This window comes from Mustelus asterias, chromosome 4 (genome assembly GCF_964213995.1).
Source record: "Mustelus asterias chromosome 4, sMusAst1.hap1.1, whole genome shotgun sequence".
In the NCBI taxonomy this organism is placed as follows: domain Eukaryota; kingdom Metazoa; phylum Chordata; class Chondrichthyes; order Carcharhiniformes; family Triakidae; genus Mustelus; species Mustelus asterias.
In genome coordinates this window covers 118,092,559-118,113,380 of record NC_135804.1, presented here as the reverse complement: position 1 = coordinate 118,113,380, position 20,822 = coordinate 118,092,559, and positions in this window count along the sequence as shown.

The window sequence follows — 20,822 nt, the reverse complement described above, 5'->3', positions numbered from 1 at the left end:
TGTTACTTGTCGTAAAGGTGATTAATTATATTTGTGAGGCAAATCTTCAACACTAGACTAGAAGCTGGGGAATTAGAGGTGGCATGGCTAACTGGGACATATATTAATCTGTGACATGCATTATGTTTCTGTCTGCACAGACTAACAATTAATCATTTTATTTTTTCTGAAAAAGTTGAATTTTCTTCTGTTTCAAAAATTTGTAACGTTATTTATTGAACAAAAGTAAAAATGTAAGTTAGACATTTCATCAAAAATGGAAATCATAGAAATCATAGAAACCCTACAGTACAGAAAGAGGCCATTCGGCCCATCGAGTCTGCACCGACCACAATCCCACCCAGGCTCTACCCCCATATCCCTACATATTTTACCTACTAATCCCTCTAATCTATGCATCCCAGGACACTAAGGGGCAATTTTAACGTGGCCAATCAACCTAACCCGCACATGTTTATAGCTGTTGAGGAACATCATGCTGCCCTGGGGCTGAGGCTGAAAGATCATGACCGATAACGTCCTGGCTCCCCAGTGTCAGATCTGGAGGAAACCAAATCTGGGGAGTTCCTCGTGGAAGTTCCTAGGTAAGCACTTACCCAATAATTGTCCAGAATTACTAACTTCCCTGTTATTGCTTTGCGCTGGGAAACATCCGACAAAGTGATTTAAATGACTTCGGATGGTTCTGTTAGTGGTATGCTAAGAATTAGATGAAATAAGAGCACTTCTAACTTCAACATAACTCTTTTAAATATCCAGGACAACCCCTCACACTCACGACCCTCCCAGTGGACTTCCCCACCACCCCCTCCCCTTCAATAAGCACTCCATTCTCCATGGTATTGCTCATCCTGCACAGGATTCCCCATCACCACCTGAACGCTGAGGAAGTGGAGGGATGGGTTGGTAAGTTTGCCAACGACATGAAGGTTGGTGGGGTTGTGGATAGTCTGGAGGGATGTCAGAAGTTACAGAGGGACATAGATAGGGTGCAAGACTGGGCGGAGAAGTGGCAGATGGACTTCAACCCAGATAAATGTGTAGTGGTCCATTTTGGCAGGTCAAATGGGATGAAGGAGTATAATATAAAGGGAAAGACTCTAAGTACTGTAGAGGATCAGAAGGACCTTTGGGTCCGGGTCCATAGGACTCTAAAATCGGCCCCGCAGGTGGAGGAGGTGGTTAAGAAAGCGTATGGTATGCTGGCCTTTATCAATCGAGGGATTGAGTTTAGGAGTCCGGGGATAATGATGCAGCTATATAAGACCCTCGTCAGACCCCACTTGGAGTACTGTGCTCAGTTCTGGTCGCCTCATTACAGGAAGGATGTGGAAAAGATTGAAAGGGTGCAGAGGAGATTTACAAGGATGTTGCCTGGATTGAGTGGCATGCCTTATGAGGATAGGCTGAGGGAGCTCGATCTTTTCTCCTTGGAGAGACGTAGGATGAGAGGAGACCTAATAGAGGTATATAAGATGTTGAGAGGCATAGATCGGGTGGACTCTCAGAGGCTTTTTCCCAGGGTGGAAATAGCTGCTACGAGAGGACACAGGTTTAAGGTGCTGGGGGGTAGGTACAGGGGAATTGTTAGGGGTAAGTTTTTCACACAGAGGGTGGTGGGTGACTGGAATCGGCTGCCGTCAGTGGTGGTGGAGGCAAACTCAATCGGGTCTTTTTAGAGACTCCTGGATGAGTACATGGGACTTAATAGGATGGAGGGTTATAGGTAGGCCTAAAAGGTAGGGATATGTTCGGCACAACTTGTGGGGCTGAAGGGCCTGTTTTGTGCTGTAGTTTTTCTATGTTTCTAACCCCAAGGCCCCACTGATCTGACCTGCACAACTGACCCCCATCTCAACTGACTGCATCCCCCCCCTCCCCAACCCAAACCAGACACCACACCTCCTGTCTGACCCCACTCCCTCCTTTATCCAACTTTTCCTTTGATATCCGATTGCCCCACCTCTCTCCAATGTCTGACTCCACTCCGATGTCAAGCCATTTCACCCACCCTCTATGTCCAGCTCCAACACCCCAACTCCAATGTCCAACCCCCGCCCCCCCCAACATTTTCCCCATGTAATGTAACCTGCTGATTATTGTATTGAAGGCTATATGATACTTGAGGCACATAGAAAATAGGAGTGGGAGTCGTTCACTTGGCCTTTTGAGCCTGATCCGCCATTCAATACGATCATGGCTGATCCTTTATCCCAATGGCCCTCTCTCCTCATACCCCTTGGTGCCTTTCAAGTCTAAAAATCTATTTCCTTCTTGAGTATATTCAGTGACTTGATTTCCACAGCCTTCTGTGGTAGATAATTCCACAGGTCCATCATCCACTGAATCCTCTTCTCAGCCCTAAATTGCCCACCCCTATATCTGATTGCCCCACCTCTCTCCAATGTCTGACTCCACTCCGATGTCAAACCATTTCACCCACCCTCTATGTCCAGCTCCAACACCCCAACTCCAATGTCCAACCCCCGCCCCCCCCAACATTTTCCCCATGTAATGTAACCTGCTGATTATTGTATTGAAGGCTATATGATACTTGAGGCACATAGAAAATAGGAGTGGGAGTCGTTCACTTGGCCTTTTGAGCCTGATCCGCCATTCAATACGATCATGGCTGATCCTTTATCCCAATGGCCCTCTCTCCTCATACCCCTTGGTGCCTTTCAAGTCTAAAAATCTATTTCCTTCTTGAGTATATTCAGTGACTTGATTTCCACAGCCTTCTGTGGTAGATAATTCCACAGGTCCATCATCCACTGAATCCTCTTCTCAGCCCTAAATTGCCCACCCCTGTATTCTGAACCTGTAACCGCCCCCAACAGAGGAAACGTTACACCTGCATTCAGTCTGTCCAAAGAAAAGCAAGTTACTGTGGATGCTGGAATCTGAAACGAAAACAGAAAATGCTGGAAAATCTCAGCAATCTCTGGTGTGCAGTCTGACAGCATCTGTCAGAATTTTATACAATTTGATGAGATCCCCTCTCATTCTTCTAAACTCCATTGATTAAAGGCCTAGTTGATCCAAACGCTCCTCATACTACAATTCTGCCATCCCAGGAATTAGTCTGATGAATAATCAACTACTTAAAGGCCCTAATTGGGGAAAAGGCAGGCATCCTATCCAAGGCCTTGCCCGCCCCAGTGTAATATTGCTGAGAGGTTGGTACAAGTGTGAATCCAGCGGGATGCCTAGCCATGATATTTTACACTCACCATTCCCGCCCCCCCCTTACACCCACCCATCACCTACAAACCTGCCTGTTGGGGAGAGTAAAATTCAGGCCTATGTAATACTTCCTTGGCAACTCCAGGCACATAATTAAGTTTATTAAAGCCCTGAAATTAATGAACAGCGTTTTGTGTGAATTTTCTGAAACTATTACAACGTTTAATTAGTGTCTAAATTGAAAACATTCAACCATGGTGGGAGGTATCACAATGAGCTCATGATCTCAGTGGAAAGTCAGATGGATATAAAATCCATTACAAGCAGTAATGACACACAAATTGAATATCTAGCTCATAGTTTTTTTTAAAATGGAAGCTACCAGAGAGCCATAAATATATCTTTCATGTAAGTTACTGCACACCAGAGATTGCTGTATCCAAACAATCTGGTATGAATATTACTATGGTGGTGGCTTTATTAGACCCTGCAATCACAAGATTATTTAAGAAGACGGGTTGTATTTTTAACACTATTGTTTTGGTCCTGCATTTTAAAACAAAATCTAATTTGATTTATTCTACTATAACAAAGAGGTACAGCATCTAAAAACCAGTACTAAGCTCTGTGAGACTGCTGCCACATTTGCGAGAGGAATAAATATCCTACACTGGGAACTGTTACACAAGATCTTCTGGTGGTAAATATACATGAATGTCCTTGATGTGAAATTTATTATGTGTATTAGAGGAACAGCATAATTTCAGCTATTTTCTTGATTGATTGGAAGATCACACGAAATGATGATTTCCTATCTCCAAATGTATCCAATGCTAAATAAAAGCTGGACCTGAAATTTAATCTCCTTTCATCAATATTTTAGTACCAAAAATGACAGAAGCAAATTTCATGCTGAATTCAAATTGAAATGATGTGTGTTCAACATTTTCCTCATGTAATGTAATCTTCTGATTATTGTACCTTACTGTGAGCTGTTTGAGTTCATCCTGGTGAGCCTTAACCTGCTATCAATGTATTGTCTTACACACTCAACATCTACTGTAAGAGCAAGTATGAGTGGAAGCAATAAAGGAAAAGTTCTGCATGCAATCAAAACAGGAAGATTATTTCAGTATTTATATCCTATCTGTATTCCCACAGAAGGTTAAGACTCCAATAATTCCCAACAAGATCAATTAATAGATGTTTGTTATTTTGACTAACAAACTCATTTACAATTCAGCATCTGATCATGAGATGGCCTTTGCGGTTTTAGAGGGTTGAATTGGACACAACTCAAAAATAGATGCGGGGATCATGCTGCATTTTTTTACTGAATTGTTGCATTCAGCTTGGGTTACCTGCACTGTTTATTTGACTGCACGCTTTCTGAGGGTCCCAGTATCACAAGTGGCTGGCACGATTAAATAGGCAGCCTGCAACTCTTAAAGTGGTGGTGCATTACATTTACACCAGTGGTGGGAGTGATTTATGAACCGGATCTGTTTTGTGGAAGAATGACTGAACATGCAAGAGTGCATCGAGCAGGTATTCTGATATTACACTGGAGATTTTGTGGAAGGAGGAGAGAGCAGTGGGGTGGCTCAAGTCACATGCTCAAGAGGCAGTGGGAACAAATAGCAGCAGAGGTCATTGCCAGTAGTGTTGCTTACTTGGATACAGCACAGGGAGAAGCTTAATGATCTCACATAGGTTGTCAATGCAGAATAAAGGCATGATGTTTCTGTTCATTAGACAATGATGTCTATGATGGGGCATCACATCAGATGAGATAACTAAGGGAGTCCGAAGGTGCAGGTCATAGAGCAATCTGTGTAAAGACAATAATGTTTCTTATCATGCAATCTTGGTTGTAAATAAATAGTTTTCAGAAATACTCTAATACAGCCAATGTCTGAGTCACCCATCGTGTAAGAGGAACTTTGTTCAACTGAAAACTAACATGAAGAATAGGACAATGATCTAAACCGGTAAATGAGTTCATCTTCAAATGACACATCCTATCAACTGCACCACCAGCCTCATCAACTGGTCAATTCACAACACTCCCACTGCACACCGACCAACAAACACAACTCAATAATTCAGAAACTTTACCTCATGGTCACCCATTACAAGCCCAACATCCAGAACTCTGTTTCTACACTGGAAGCAATTCAATCATGACAGTCACATCACTCAAATGCATTGCGGGACATTCACTGGCACACTTTCTTCTTACTTGGATAAGAATGTGATGTGTAACAGCAACCAATAGCAACAAACTGAATAAGGAGAACTACACTTGATGGTGACAGTGCTGTCTATCATGGGAAGGGTGGTCATTGGTGACACTGGAGTGATCAATCATGAAAGTATCAGCATACCTAAACCTTGTGTTCTCATCCCACTTCTCCCTCATTCCACAATTTATTCTGTTTGGGAACTTACAGATATCATGAGCATATACTTCTCACTTTCCCCTCTCTTCTGAACCTAACATCTGAGATACCCAAGACCTGGAACCTGCCCAGTCAGCAGATAAGAGGCAAACATTAAAGAGACACCATTGCTCAACCTTACAAGTTGCAGCCTTCTGTTCAAATCCTGATTCTGCACAGATTTTAGATGCCAGGTCAGAGGAAGGATCTGCCCATGGAGGGAAATCAGTCATGCCGATACAGGAGGGAAAACAGATGAAAAGCTGGCACAGTTACCCGCTCACCAGTAATTCATCCCCTGGCTCTGCTGCAGAGGACTCAGATGAAGACTTTGAAGGCCAGGCTACAGGAGAAGGCTGGTGGATATTCAAATTCCTGGTGCTCAGAAAAAATGAGTGCAAATTCCTGGTGCTAGAATGCCTATGCACAATATCAAGGAGATTGGACAAGTATGGCACCACCTTTGATCAGGGCTTTCTGCAGACCTGGGAGACGAGCCTTTCCAACAAGAGATTGGTGGCTACTCTCATCTGTGGAATGTTACCATGATGCGGCATCTGATGGCCAATGTCACAGCTTCCATTGCAACACAAGCAACTTTTATCAAAGTGCTAGAGTTGAAATTCTGACTGCTGCTAACCCAACTGTGGATAGTGCTATTGAAACAGGCTTCCGAAGCCTCACGGCATTGCATCAATGTTTCCCAAAGGATGACAAAGATATCTGAGATGCCATGCTGGAGGAATTACAGTGTCACAATGCAGCACAAACATGTTGCCCTCTCTCAGTTTGACAGCACTTGTGTTTTGACCATTGCTACTTGACCAATTTTCTTGCTGTTGCCTGCCAACCAGTCAGCCCAGACTGCTATAGCTCAGGCAGAGATGGTACAGCCTGAAACTGTGCCTTCTAGACCCAAAGTTGCTCAAGGTCATTCTGAAAGGCCATCTGCAGTCTCCTCAATTGGAGGTCAACAGCCTTCCATCACACAGGCTGAAACTACGAGAGAAGCACTCCACACAAGGTTAGGATAGAAAAAGGCACATAGAAGACGCATGACAGAATGCATAAGGATGGTTCATGCATTTTTGGTTGCAGTATGTAATGATTGAATTTATGAATTTGAATTGGAATATGCATTCCCTGATGTTTTGTACTTTTGCCTTGACAGAAAGAGGACTATGTGATTATCACTGTTGCAGGAATGGTAAGGGGCGAGGGACTGTTGATGAATAGGGAGATGTGGTTGAGGTTATTAATATAATTCATTAATTATTTCATCAAGTAAAGCCAGGGCAGTCTCTTCCTGATGCTCAAACTTCTGTTGCACTTACTTCTCTCTTGTTCCCTGCTCCTCCTTCTCTTCCTCTCCTTAATGTTCCTAATCCTCAAATTCCTATCTGACAGGTGGTGGCAAGACTTCTTCTCACATAATGTTTGGACTGTGCAGCATGCAGCAGTCCACCAAGGATGTTGACATTCTTTCAACTGTGTGCAGTAGGACTCCTCCAGAGCATTCCAGACAGCAGAAGTGTTGTTTGAAGATGTTCGTGGAATGCTCTATAATATTCCAGAGGAGGCAGTGGCCTGGTGGTATTGTCACTGGACGCATAATCCAGAGAACCAGGGCAATGTTCTCAATGTTTCCCGGGTTGGAATCCCACCACGGCAAGTGGTGGAGTTTGAATTCAATAAAAAAATCTGGAATTAAGAATCTACTGATGACCATGAAATCATTGTTAATTGTCGGAAAAACCCATCTGGTTCATTAAGGTCCTTTAGGGAAGGAAACCTGCCATCCTTACCCGGTCTGGCCTACATGTGACTCCAGAGCCACAGCAATGTGGTTGACTCTCAACTGCCCTCGGGCAACTAGGGATGGGCAATAAATGCTGATGTGGAGATGCAGGCATTGGACTGGGGTAAACACAGTAAGAGTTTTAACAACACCAGGTTTAAAGTCCAACAGGTTTATTTGGTAGCAAATGCCATTAGCTTTCGGAGCGCTGCTCCTTCGTCAGATGGAGTGGACATCTGCTCTCAAACAGGGCATACAGAGACACAAAATCAAGTTACAGAATACTGATTAAAATGCGAATCTCTACAGCCAACCAGGTCTTAAAGATACAGACAATGTGAGTGGAGGGAGCATTAAGCACAGGTTAAAGAGACATCTCTTTAACCTGTGCTTAATGCTCCCTCCACTCACATTGTCTGTATCTTTAAGACCTGGTTGGCTGTAGAGATTTGCATTCTAATCAGTATTCTGTAACTTGATTTTGTGTCTCTGTGCCCTGTTTGAGAGCAGATTTCCACTCCATCTGACAAAGGAGCAGCGCTCTGAAAGCTAATGGCATTTGCTACCAAATAAACCTGTTGGACTTTAACCTGGTGTTGTTAAAACTCTTACAATAAATGCTGGCCAGCCAGCGATACCCACATCCCACGGACGAATATTTAAAAAATCCTTGTGGCAGTGTAGCTCTCTTTGTAGGCCTGTTGTGCAGGTGTGTGTAGGTACCAGATCAGTTATGGATGGGATCATGAGTGGATAACACTTGTCACCTAGTTACCAGCCTTTGACTTGTGATAATTTAAATACACCGAGGACTGCTGCAGAATGAAGGAATCATAACTACTTCCAGGATATAGGGCATTCACCTGCTTGATGCACTGCCTGCAGTTAGCTGAAAATAGAAGGAGTGGAATCCCTCTCGGTTTAGGAAAGTGGCAGAGTTCATGTGAAGTGGATGCAGGGTAATGTGTGTGCAGTCAATGGCACCATGCCCCATGGGGAAGCTTGTGGTGCATGCAAACCCTCGTGCTCACTCTGCTTGCTTGTCTCTGGCAAGAAGGGAAAAGCAAAAGCTGTCTCTCTCTCTCTCTCTGTAGGCAGAGAGCTTCAGTGACCTAACTTATGCAACAATGTAGGGCAAATTGTGAACATTGCTTATATCTTCTGGAAGAATCCAGATGCATACAAGTCAAGAGCCATGGTCACATACAATGCAAAGTACTTTGAGGTTGCAGTTGTGACTGCGACAATTGACAAATTTTACTCATGGCCACATTCATGAATCAAAGACATTTCAAGAGTTTATCATCGCCAGAATTGTGATCATAGAGTTGCTCCCTGAAGATTACGGGCAGCTAAGAAGTAAAACAAAAGTTGTATTTTTTTTAAAACAACCCATTATAAGGCTGAAGATCATGCTTTGCTGCCGGCTTTATTGGTTGAGAGTTAACAATTGTCTCATGGGCACCGGTAAATATTGCACAGGCTACTGTGAATTTGATGCATTAGAAATGTCCACTAAACCCACAAAGCTCACTAAGATTCTCATTTTCAGTCTTCCACATGGGATAAATATTAAGATAATTGGGATCTGAATTGCACTATTTTGAGTGTTGAATTGGTCTGAACTGAGATCTAGCATCAAATTTCTAATTAATATAAGTGCTTTTGTCTGAGAGCACACATTATTTTCTGCTGCTTGCAGGGCACTTCAAAACATATTTTGTATCAAGAAAATCATATACTTATCTGAAATGCGCAATTCTGGAATAAAACGTGCATCATTATTAACAATATTTGCATATATAACACATATCAAATTGAAATGTCCGGAAACACTTCACGTAATGGATTATTTTTGAAGTTCAGTGATTGTGCTTGTGTAGCCAGCATTAATGGTATGAAATTATGATAATAATTGACCTTGTTCACACATATTTGTATAATCCTCAAAGTAGTATCTATAATAAAGATCTGTCTGGATGAAGCTCCCAGAGTTTCAATCCCAAAAGGAAACTTTGTCCTTCAGGCATTGACTTTGATTGTCAGTGATGCAGATGAGAGTATATTATGACTATCTCCAGTGTCTTTCTGGCTTCCCTTATGTTACTCATTCCAGCCCCGGGTGCTGAAGGCATTTTGTCTCCTCTGATCATGACATATTTTGCCTTACACTGCTTTTCTGACTATCTGAGATTATTTGAGCTAATTGACTCTGTTTATATTTCGCTCTACTACACTAACTTGATATCCTTGAGCAATTTAATTCTGCACCCTTAATTTCATACGCAGCTGACCTTCCTCTATAGTGGCACACACTCACCCTGGTAATGATCCTATATAACTGCATCTATTGACATTAGTGCTGATAGTCTCACCATCCTTTGCCTTGAGAAGGGATATCAGCTAACAATATCAGAATACCAAATTACCAGTGACTCTTGGCACAACTGCTGGGTCAAGTTAATGCGCTAGAATGCCTGCATGTGTAAGTAAGGCACAGTGAAAGTAACCTTCATTTTCTTTTGAAAAATAAATTGTGTAGATTAGGAATATTAAGGGAAGCCAGATGAATATTATTTTATTTCCCAAAGAATAATAAACTATGGAATAAATTACCAAGGACAACCTTTGAAGCAAATCATATAGATGAACATGAAATGAACAGACATGTTTCTGTACAGATCAAATTTGGGGATATGGTCATAAGAGCCATTGCAATCAATAAAGGAGGGATGGCTCCTCTCCAGACTGTAAAATCTCTTCTGTTTGAAGGGTACAACACTCTTAGGTTCCAAAATAAATATGGACAGAGTTAAAGTCAGATAGGAATAAACAATGGCAAAACCAAGATACATATCAGTACTCAGACCTAAACGTATTGCAACACACTTATTTAAAATATGTTCAAATTGAATAAGAATCTGTTCTGTTTTTTATTGCAAGGATTAGGTGAAGAACTATGTTAAGTCTGTTTTAAAACAAAATGATTTTGCACAGGTTTAATAAACCACATCCTGCAACCACTGAGGCAGAGATTTACCGCTTAATGAGTCAGATATTGCAGCGGTTTCCACAGGGACTGTAGACATTAAACAATTTGTTATCTCGTCTCTGATGGCCTTAAAAACATCCACACCTATTAAGGTAAGGATGACGCCGTTCACATGAGTTGTGCAGGAGGTGTCAGCAATGAATATACCATCGGGAAAAGGAGCAGGTGAATTCATGGTTAGAAGGAAAATTTCTTCTCTGCTACCCTACACATATGGTGGGCGATATCTAGGAAGATAAATTAGAGAACACCTGAAAATTGGTGCAGAGATTGCGTCACAAGATTGTGTCACAGAGCCAGGTACCTGAGTTCAATCCTGGCCTTGGGTGACTGTGTGGAGTTCACATGTTCTCCCTGTGTCCATGTGGGTTTCTTCTGGCTGCTCCGCTTTCCTCCCACAGTCCAAAGATGTGCAGGTTAGGTGGATGTTTCTGTACAGATAAAAAAAAAAAGTTTGGGAACCACTGCTCTGGTCCATGAGTCGATCTGAAACATGAAAGAATTTCAGTTTGAATCCATTTAAAATAAGCCAGACAGTTGCTGAGGAGGAGGTTGTGAAGACAAGTTTTGCTCAGTATGTGATCAAACACAAGAAGGGAAACCAAAAGCAATGCAGTTGATGAAAATATAATTGAAGAGAAGAGCAAAATTTCTTCAGCCAAGAATTGATAGTGAATTAAACACTAATACAAATGCAAAACACTGTGGATTCTGAAACACTGAAAGAGAATAGTAAAGGCTGGAAGCTTTCAGCATAGAAAGCTAAGCGCCTTTGAAATACCTTCTAACCCCCTCAAAACTTTTGTTTCCAGCTTGTGGTCACAGCTGCAGGCAGTTTCAAACCAGCTAAGTGATTTACACATCCTCTTTTGTGTAAACATTGCGGTTAGGAACAATGAGGGTACTTGAGATGCATTCAAACATGAAGGGAAAATTAAAAAAACACAGATGAATGCATGCCAAGTAAAAACCATTAAGCTGTCAATCAAATGAAAGTTCAAACGACTGGACTGAAATTGAAAGGAAAGGAAGGGCTTGAGGATATCTCAAAGATGCTTAGCTTTCTATGAAGGCTCAGTGGCTTGAAATAAATGCTGTATTAAAACAATGAGGCTGGGCAAACATCTGTTGGGATGGGAAATACCCCCTATTGTCAGAGGACTTAAAATAGATCTTCTTACATCTGCAGCTCTCTAGGCAGAGAAAGGGGAATCCTTTCTGCTGAATTCAGTACTCTGGTGATTTGGAAGTCATCCAGATTTCCAAGGGGCTTAGAGATTAAAGTAACGAGGGAACTTGAAAGATTTTAGAGCCCAGAGACAATAATGAGTATTTTACCGCAGTGCCTGAATTCAACATCCTGAAACTGAACAACACCTTTCCCAGGGCTAGAAGGGGCAGAAAAGCCATGAGACCCCCATCATGAGGGACCCTCCTTCTGCAAACAGGCAGCGACAGAAGGACACATAGGCACTGGACCTACCTCCTTGACACACCCTCCTGCCCCAGGGTCCAACGTGCTTGGCCAGGATGTCAGTGCCAGAGTGCCAGGGAGCAGTGCACAATGAGCACTGCCAAGGGGTGGTCCTGAAGGAAGGGGCCTGAGTGGGGTCTGAGGGGGAGAGAGTGTCTGAGTGAGGAGGGGCTGACAGGGGAGGGGTGCTGAGGAGGGTGGTGGCGGGGAGGAGGATTGTGTCAGGTCACCCTCATGCCAACCAGCTTTGAATTTTTCAGAACAAATGCTGTGCGTGGGTGTGTCCGTCTGTCCCTTATTTCAGGGGAGGGGGAGGTGGACCAGATGCTTCCAGCACCAGCAGCAAACACTCCAGTTTTCACGCTGGTGTGGGCACTTACTCCTGATTTGGGAGAATCGCAGCTAAAATGTAAATGCCTTTGACTTGCCACGTTGTTGCAATGAAGGTAAGCTCAAGGCATATCACCCCATTGTTTGATTAGGCCCTTAAACCTTTTGCAGTCACCAGTGATTTCAAGTCATGACTTCTGTGCTCATATTCTTTTGGACAGAAGATTTCCGGTGTCTAAATAGTTTTCATAGAAATAGAACTTATCATAGAAACCCTACAGTGCAGAAGGAGGCCATTCGTCCCATCGAATCAGCACCAACCACAATCCCACCCAGGCCCTACCCCCATATCCCTACATATTTACCCGCTAATCCCTCTAACCTACACATCTCTGGACTCTAAGGGGCAATTTTTAGCATGGCCAATCAACCTAACCCACACATCTTTGGACTGTGGGAGGAAACCGGAGCAAACCCATGCAGGCACGAGGAGAATGTGCAAACTCCACACAGACAGTGACCCAAGCCGGGAATCGAACCCAGGCCCCTGGAGCTGTGAAGCAGCAGTGCTAACCACTGTGCTACCGTGCCGCCAGTTTTGTATTTCACGTTGTCCTGAAGTTGTTTGCTTTCTTCACAATAAATTATCCTTTTTATTCTTACGTCATCTTCAACTTTTGATTATGTCTACCCTAAACCCAAGTCCAAATCATTATTTTTTTCATTTAATTTGAAGAGCAATGATCCCAACACTGGCCTCTGTTCATTACTATTTTCATTACTTTAGTCCAAAGGCAGCCATTGAATCTCTCTTTTCTCTGCTTTAAATTATACTGCATGTATTCTACATGATATTCCTTTGTATTCAGGAATTCTGCAGTGTTCCTTAAATACGACACAGACTAATATTATCAACAAGGGTCCACTTTCTATGCCTTTTGCTAATCTGTTCAAATCAGATCCACTACAGTTTCTTTTCAATACACTGTTATTACTTCAACCACGTTGTCACATGGCTTGCTTTGAAACACATTCCCAAATTACAGGAAGCTTGTTGTTAGAGCATATAGCATTGTTGTCGACATTTATACAGTTGTCATCATAGCAGCTAGTCTGGCTGAAATAGACACTCTATCAGAGTCTTCAACACATATTTCTTTGGCAGTAGCACTGGACATTCTGGGAGAGGAAAAGCTGCAAATTGTTTCTGAGCTGAAACTGTCGCTGCTGAAGAGCAAGCATTTTGTAACTGGATAAATAGCTTGATCTAAAAATTGTCCGTGAGATATTAATAGACTGGAATTTCCAAAACTTAAATAAGGCCAACTTCTTTTAATCTGATTTCCTTGTGCATTACTTGCATGCTATTAATTGTACAATTAGGGTTATGAAAAAAAGTTTGCGCTTTTGGGATTTCAGCTCATTAAGAGCTGATGAATGCTACACTTCAGTAGAAAAATAGTCATTTCCTTTTTCAAAAGGAACACTCAATTACCAAAGATATTCAATGAGAGATCTAGTCCCAGGTGCTACTGCTGTTGACTTCCCCAATGTTTTCTTTGATACCCTGTCTAAATTTCTCACATGAATATTGCCTTTGTCCTCTCTTTGCCAAAAAAGTAATGATTCTCCAATACATTTGCATAAACTGGTGAATAATTTGTTCAAACACACAAAGATATTTCATATAAATTAGTAAATAATCCTCATCCTCACGGGGAACTGCCTAACTAAAAACGATGAGCAGATAATTAGGCAATGTACTTGTAATTGCTGTAGCATATCTCCAGGGACATGTTCCTGAACATCTGTTTATAGCCATCAAATATAATCCATTGTAAATAACAAGCATATTGTGTCTCCAGAAATTCATATGAAGCGTATGGTTCAGATTTATATATTTGCAGACGCAGCAGACTTTGTTTGCTATTGCAGCAGCAGTGCTGATGGCAAAAGTAAAAAAAACATTGTGTTTTTAATCTGCTAATTTATCATTTAATTCCAAAGCAATGACCACTAAAGCTCAACAGAGCAAGCCTAATACAGTGCACTCCTGTTAAATAAAAACTCCAGTACTTGCCAATTTGATTTCATTAACCTTCTACTTTCTTTATGAGGTGCCATGCCAGGTGTGATATTCAACAGGCACAGTTGTGGTATAAGGTAGAATTTAAATAGCTGCAATATTTTAAGAGGAAATGTTTTCCTCAATGATATCTATGTACGCATTCTCATTAGAAATGCAAATTAAAGTCAAAGCATATTTCACATATTTGTAAAATGATGGCACCGAATGCAACTGTTAAGTTAAACAATAAGCTGTTATAAAATGCCAACTGTGGCATCTATATAGAGTAAAGCTCTTTTCAATTATGCAAAGTCAAATTGTCTTTTGTTTTACTGAATTGAGCTATTTTATTTTCTAAATCCCTTTCCTCCCCCAATTTCTTCCTCCTCTTCACTTTGCAGGCATCGTGTTTTAAAGGCAAAAGACAGTCCTGCAACCTTCATGCTAATGCATACAATTAGTAAAAGTATAATGGACTCAATTCTTGTTCACAAACACTGGTGATAATGAATGTCCTTGGAGTAACATGATCCATAGCAGTCTATAAATTGGCAGAGCTTACCGTTGATGGGTGTCGTTTCCTGTTATCATTATTACCAGTCAGAGTTATTAGTCAATACTAAAGATTGTCCTTAAAAGAGCTGACAATACTTCCTGAAAAAATTGAGCTATGAAGTCGTCTAATCTGCATCAACGCAGATTGTCTGCCAAGGTTGTGAATAAGCAGTAAATACTTTCCAATTGAAACTTTGATGTGAACTTTAAAGGAATGCAGCAACACTAAAATATATCATAGAATCCCTACAGTGCGGAAGGAGGCCATTCGGCCCATCAAGTCTGCACTGGTCACAATCCGACTCAGGCCCTATTCCCGTAGCCTCAAATATTTACCCTTCTAATCCCCCTGACACTAGTGTCAATTTAGTATGGCCAATCAACCGAACCTGCACATTTTTGGACTGTGGGAGGAAACCGGAGCACCCGAAGAAAACCCACGCAGACACAGGGAGAATGTGCAAACTCTACACAGACAGTGACCCGCGGCCAGATTTGAACCTGAGTCCTTGTGAGGCAGCAGTGCTAACCACTGCGCTACCGTGCTGCCCCAATGTTATAATAGGTTAATCCAAATGTCACGCAAATTTAATCTGGAGAGTGAGTGCATGGCAATCTTAATAAATCAGTTTCCCTTGTGGAATCATAGAATCCCCACAGTGCAGAAGGAGGCCAGTTGGCCCATCAAGCCTGCACTGCCAACAATCCCAGCCAGGCCCTATCCCGTAACCCTAGGTTTTTAGCCTGCTAATACCCCTGACATACCTAAGAGGCAATTTAGCATGGCCAATCAACGTAACCTGCTCATCTTTGGACTGTGGGAGGAAACCGGAGCACCCAGAAGTAACCCAAGCAGACATGGGGAGAACATGCAAACTCCACATAGACAGTCACCCGAGGCTAGAACTGAACCCGATCCCTGGCGCTATGAGGTAGCAGTGCTAACCATTTGCCATGATGCTGCCCCATGCCATTCTTTGTTTCCACAAAAAATGTCATTTGTACTCTCACTGTATTAGCATATTTTTTCCAGCCATGACCAAGTAGCACCAGCAAGTGTGATAATGGCCTCCATGGCACATAATTAAAGGGAAACTCCAAACATGCAATTTGAAGGTGTTTGGAGTTGAGACCCAAAGTGAAGGAGGTGCCAGTATACAATTCAGACATGCGAAAGCTATGCCATGGTTCAGTGATGCTTCCTTGGCTGCTGGTGACTGTGAGGGCCTATAGGAATACTCTGTTGCCAAGCAATGGTATATGGAAGCCCAATGTGTACACCAAGAAAGATGAAGAGGAGGTGAGCATGAACAGCCATGTTCATGAATACAATGTATGAAATAGTAAAATAACCTAAGCTGGACAAGAAAAGTATGTTACTTTCACCTGTATTCTGATCTACTTAATACCCTGATCCCTTCTTCAGCCTTCTCAAGCCTGCTCCATCACATTGCTCCTCACACAACTATCTTATGAGTGTACGCATTCCTCACTGTCTACTCAATTACTCACAATTTGTACATTCACCACTGACGCTCATACAGCAGTGCCACGCGTCTCCCTCATAGATACACTCAACAAATGTTCTATATCCATTCAACACATCTCCTAACACTTGCAGGAATCCCCCAACAGAAACACCATTCTGTGAATCTCCCCTGCAATTGGCAGTGGTGCTCTGGCAAAGGCTGTACACTGATCCCTTAAGAAATAAACTTTTATGTGTTTATTCATACTGAGAAGAGGATGAGAGATTGGATAGAATTGAGTCCTGGCTAACAGGAAAAAAATATTTTCTTGCAGGACAGCTGTACAGAGTCCTAAATAAAATAGGTTTGCATAGCTTTGACTCAGTGGTCACTCTTCCATAGGATCGCTGCAAATGATGTGACATAATTGTTAAATTTCACAAAAGATGATCTGTAAAGATGCATGGTGTGTGGAACAAAGCACTGTTGCACATTTGAGTAAAGGGTGCTCGACTAAATTTAGGATTAGTAAGTGTAGCCAGGAGGCAATTGATGCTTACACTAAGTGCACAATGTGGTAAGTCGTCAATTCTCCAGCATTACAATCCTTCATATAGACCGTGGGTTGAGGAGGTTGTCTTATGATGAGAGGCTAAGAAAATTGGGCTTATATTCTGTGGAGTTTCGAATAATGAGAGGTGAGCTCATTGGAACCTCCAAAACTCTGAAGGGGATTACGGGGTGGTTGCTGAGAAATTGTTTTCACTGGTTGGGGAATCTGAAACAGGGGGCACACACTCAGGATAAGGAGCCAATCATTTAGAACAGAGTTAGGAGAAGTTATTTCACTTTAAGGAAAATTCACTTTCAACAGGGTATAGTAAACTTGCAAGACTGGTGAATCAGACTGGTGAACCTGAAGATCCTGCCAAGGAGAACAGCTGGAAGATTGCTGCCCTGACTTGTGTCTTGTAGATGGTGGACAGATTTTGGGGAGTCAGGAAGTGAATTAATCACCACAAAAATCCTACGTGCTCATATGCCTAGTTCAGTTAAGTTTACAGCCATTGGTAACCCCCAGGATACTGGTGCTGGTGGATTCAGTGAAGGCAATGCCATTAAATATCAAGGGGCCATGGTGTGACTGTTGTTAGAGATGGTCATTTGCTGGCATTTGTATTGGGCGAATGTATCTTGCCACTTAGCAGTCCCAGTCTGAAAGATGTCTAGTTCTTGTTGTATATGGACAAACCTGCCATTGAGAAGTCAAGTTGTGTACAACGTTTCTGTAAATTAGTTCATAATATTATAATCCTTCTTTAATATAAGCATCATGTTGGAGCTTCTGAACTCTACAATGATAGTTGAATAATGTAGCAATTAGTACTTGCACCATTGCCCTCATATATTTACCTTCCACAAACAACCTGCTCAAAAATATTCTTTTATTTATTCTCACGATATGAGCAACATTAATAAGGCTACATTTATTGCTCATCTTTTGTCACCATAAATAATTGGTAATGGATGGTATTCTTGAACCTTTGCAGTCTTTGTCGTAATGGTAACCCCAGAATGACATTGAGAGAGAATGTCAGGAATTTGATTTCATGAAAGAATAGCAATGTATGTCCAAGTCGAATCAGTCCTGTGATATGAGGGAGAACTTTGAGGTGATGATGATGTTCCATAGCATTGCTCTTTTTGTATTTCTCAGAGGTGGTAAAACTGAACACTCTCCAGTACCAGATCCAAGGCCCATCTTTCATTTGTCACCTTAGGCTATGATATGAATGATTGGTTTGACTTCAACCACAAGGAGTAGCAATGATCAAGACCGCTCTTATCCTTAAGTGGCATCCAGACAAAAGAAAACTCCAGAATGGTCACTGGATACCAATCAGAAACGTAACTCATTATTTTTTTCATAACAAAGGCTCATAAATTCCTCAGAGTGCAATCGCCGGCAGATTTCCACTCTGTAGCGACTTGCCTTCATTTGAAATCCAAAGCCCCTGTCTCAGCCAACCCTCTGACTCAGGCCAAGTGAGACTGAAACTGCAAAGCAGTTCAGGGGCTCCAGCAGCGAAGTGTAATAGGAGCGCAGAGAAGGAGGACATGCCTCTTTTTTTACATTGTGGGATGTCAGGTTGGAGGATGGAGGGGTGGAGGTGAAGGCCATGTGGGACTCAGTCTCAGTCTTTAGATTAGTTACTCTGAAGTTAGAAGTGTTTTTCTTCCTCCTAACTGCTCAGAGTAACACCAGGGGTGATTTTGAGCCTCTGGCTGTGGGAATGGCATTGTGTGCTCAAAATTTGTCCAGTAAGAAGTCTCACAACACCAGGTTAAAATCCAACTGGTTTATTTGGTAGCATGAGCTTTTGGAGCGCTGCTCCTTCATCAGGTCATCACTTTAACCTGGTGTTGTGAGACTACTTACTGTGCCTACAGTAAAAGACTACTTACTGTGCCTACAGTCCAATGCCGGCAACTCCATACCAAAATTTGGAGAGCGGGACTTGCACCAGCGAATTTTGAGTTCCAATCTTACTGTCGCCTCGCCGGTGGTCGTTAGTTGCCGGCTCTAATTTCTGGTGGCGGGGGGGGAAATGATCTGATCACCGGGGGGAACAGCGGAGGAGAAGATGCCAATTGGGGGGAGTGGCCCTGAAACCTCGGTGGTGAGCGGCGGGGGGGGGGGGGGGGGGGGGGTAGATTTTCTTAGGTTCTGATTGGGGTGCACTTTAAAGATGATGCCTTGACCTCTGCAGCTGGATTTTGTTGACATATTTAGGCCCATCTCACTGCATGACAATGTGAAACATGGCCACTTGATTTTTTTTGGCAGGGTGTTGTCAGACCAGGAGAGAAAACTGATCAGTTTCTCTTGAGAGAAACACACCTGCTTTCTCACCAGAACCAACGCTCTGCCATTTGCCATTTGTTGGCAAGACTCCCCCCATGAGTGTAAAACTGGCAGAACCATCCGAACTTATTAATTTAAATCACTTTGTCAGATGGTTCTCAGACCACCACAATTGGCAAGGGGCAGTGAGCCCTTCTGGACAATTGCTGGCTAAACCCTTATATGGAAACATCCAAGAGCGATTAACCAGCACATATTTGGGGTGCCCTTCCAAATGAGAGCCAGGAAGTTATGGCCAAGGGATTTGTGCAGTTATCTCATCTGAAATCCATTAGCTCCATAAAGCGGCTATCTAATCTGGAACTTCTGGTTTGCATGTCTTAACTGCACATCATGCATTCAGCTAATGTACAGACAAATTGGAACATAATCCACTGAATAAATGTGATGGAAAGTGTAAAATGAAAAGACTTGTCAATATCCAGAGATAATAAAGACCACTGCCAAATCTTTTATTCACATTGTCATTATTACTACAATTTAGTCTTACAAAAGGTAAGATTACTTACAAATGGGTTATTATAAAAAAGGTATTTGAAAATGTTCAGAGGCAATTACCACTTATAAAACATATTACACATTTATTTAGTTGCACTGTGTCAAAATCATGGGGAAGGATTGCCAAAATTATGAAATATAAGGTAAATTTGGTGATCTTGAAGTACACTTGAATGGGACACAGATCAGAGAATCAGCACTTAGGTTTTGTAGCTCCAGATCAAGCAATCTCCACTGGCAGTGTGCCGGGCTGAACTTATCCTACAATTCTTCAATTTCTGACAAGACATACTTGTCAAAAGAAAGTCCATCCCAAGGTAAGATACACAAAATAAACTGGTTGCAAAAATCTTCCACAACCTATAATTGATGCCAAATTCTTTTCACACTCTGTTTCTGAAGCTGCTGATTTTTATGTGTATATAAGTTTCTGAAGTTTTGAAATGACCAGGAGATGCAATGACTCACAGTAGAGTTACTTATGTGATGTATTGGGTATATACTCTTCAACATTTCTTCAGGTTCTGAAGGTTTTTGCCGATCCTTAAAGCACCAGGGGATCAAAGACTGTCCATTGAGGCAGATCTTGAACTGATCTGAGCCTTAAGAATCTAGCTATTAATTGTAGTACCTCATAACTGCTGTAAGACAAGTGTAAAGGAATGGAGTTAGTAGCAATGGTGTACAGGTGTGACAAAGCTCAGAGTGGACTGCAGCAGTTGGTGTGGTACACCCTAAGCATTCAAATTTTTCTGAATTGTTTATTATTCTGAAATAAATTGCACTTCTTGCAATGTCAAAAGGAAACAATGCAAAACTATCCCCTCTGAGCTTGTCCTGAGGACTCCAGATTTACACTGTCAGTCTCATATTGGGAAGTTGAAACCACTTCATAATAACATTAAGTGTGCTCAGAAGTGTCTCCCTCAGATTAAAGTTGGCTATGATGGACTGGGAAACATTACTGGAAGGAAGGACAGTTGACAGGCAATGGCATGTATTCAAGGAATGAATAGGTGAACTCC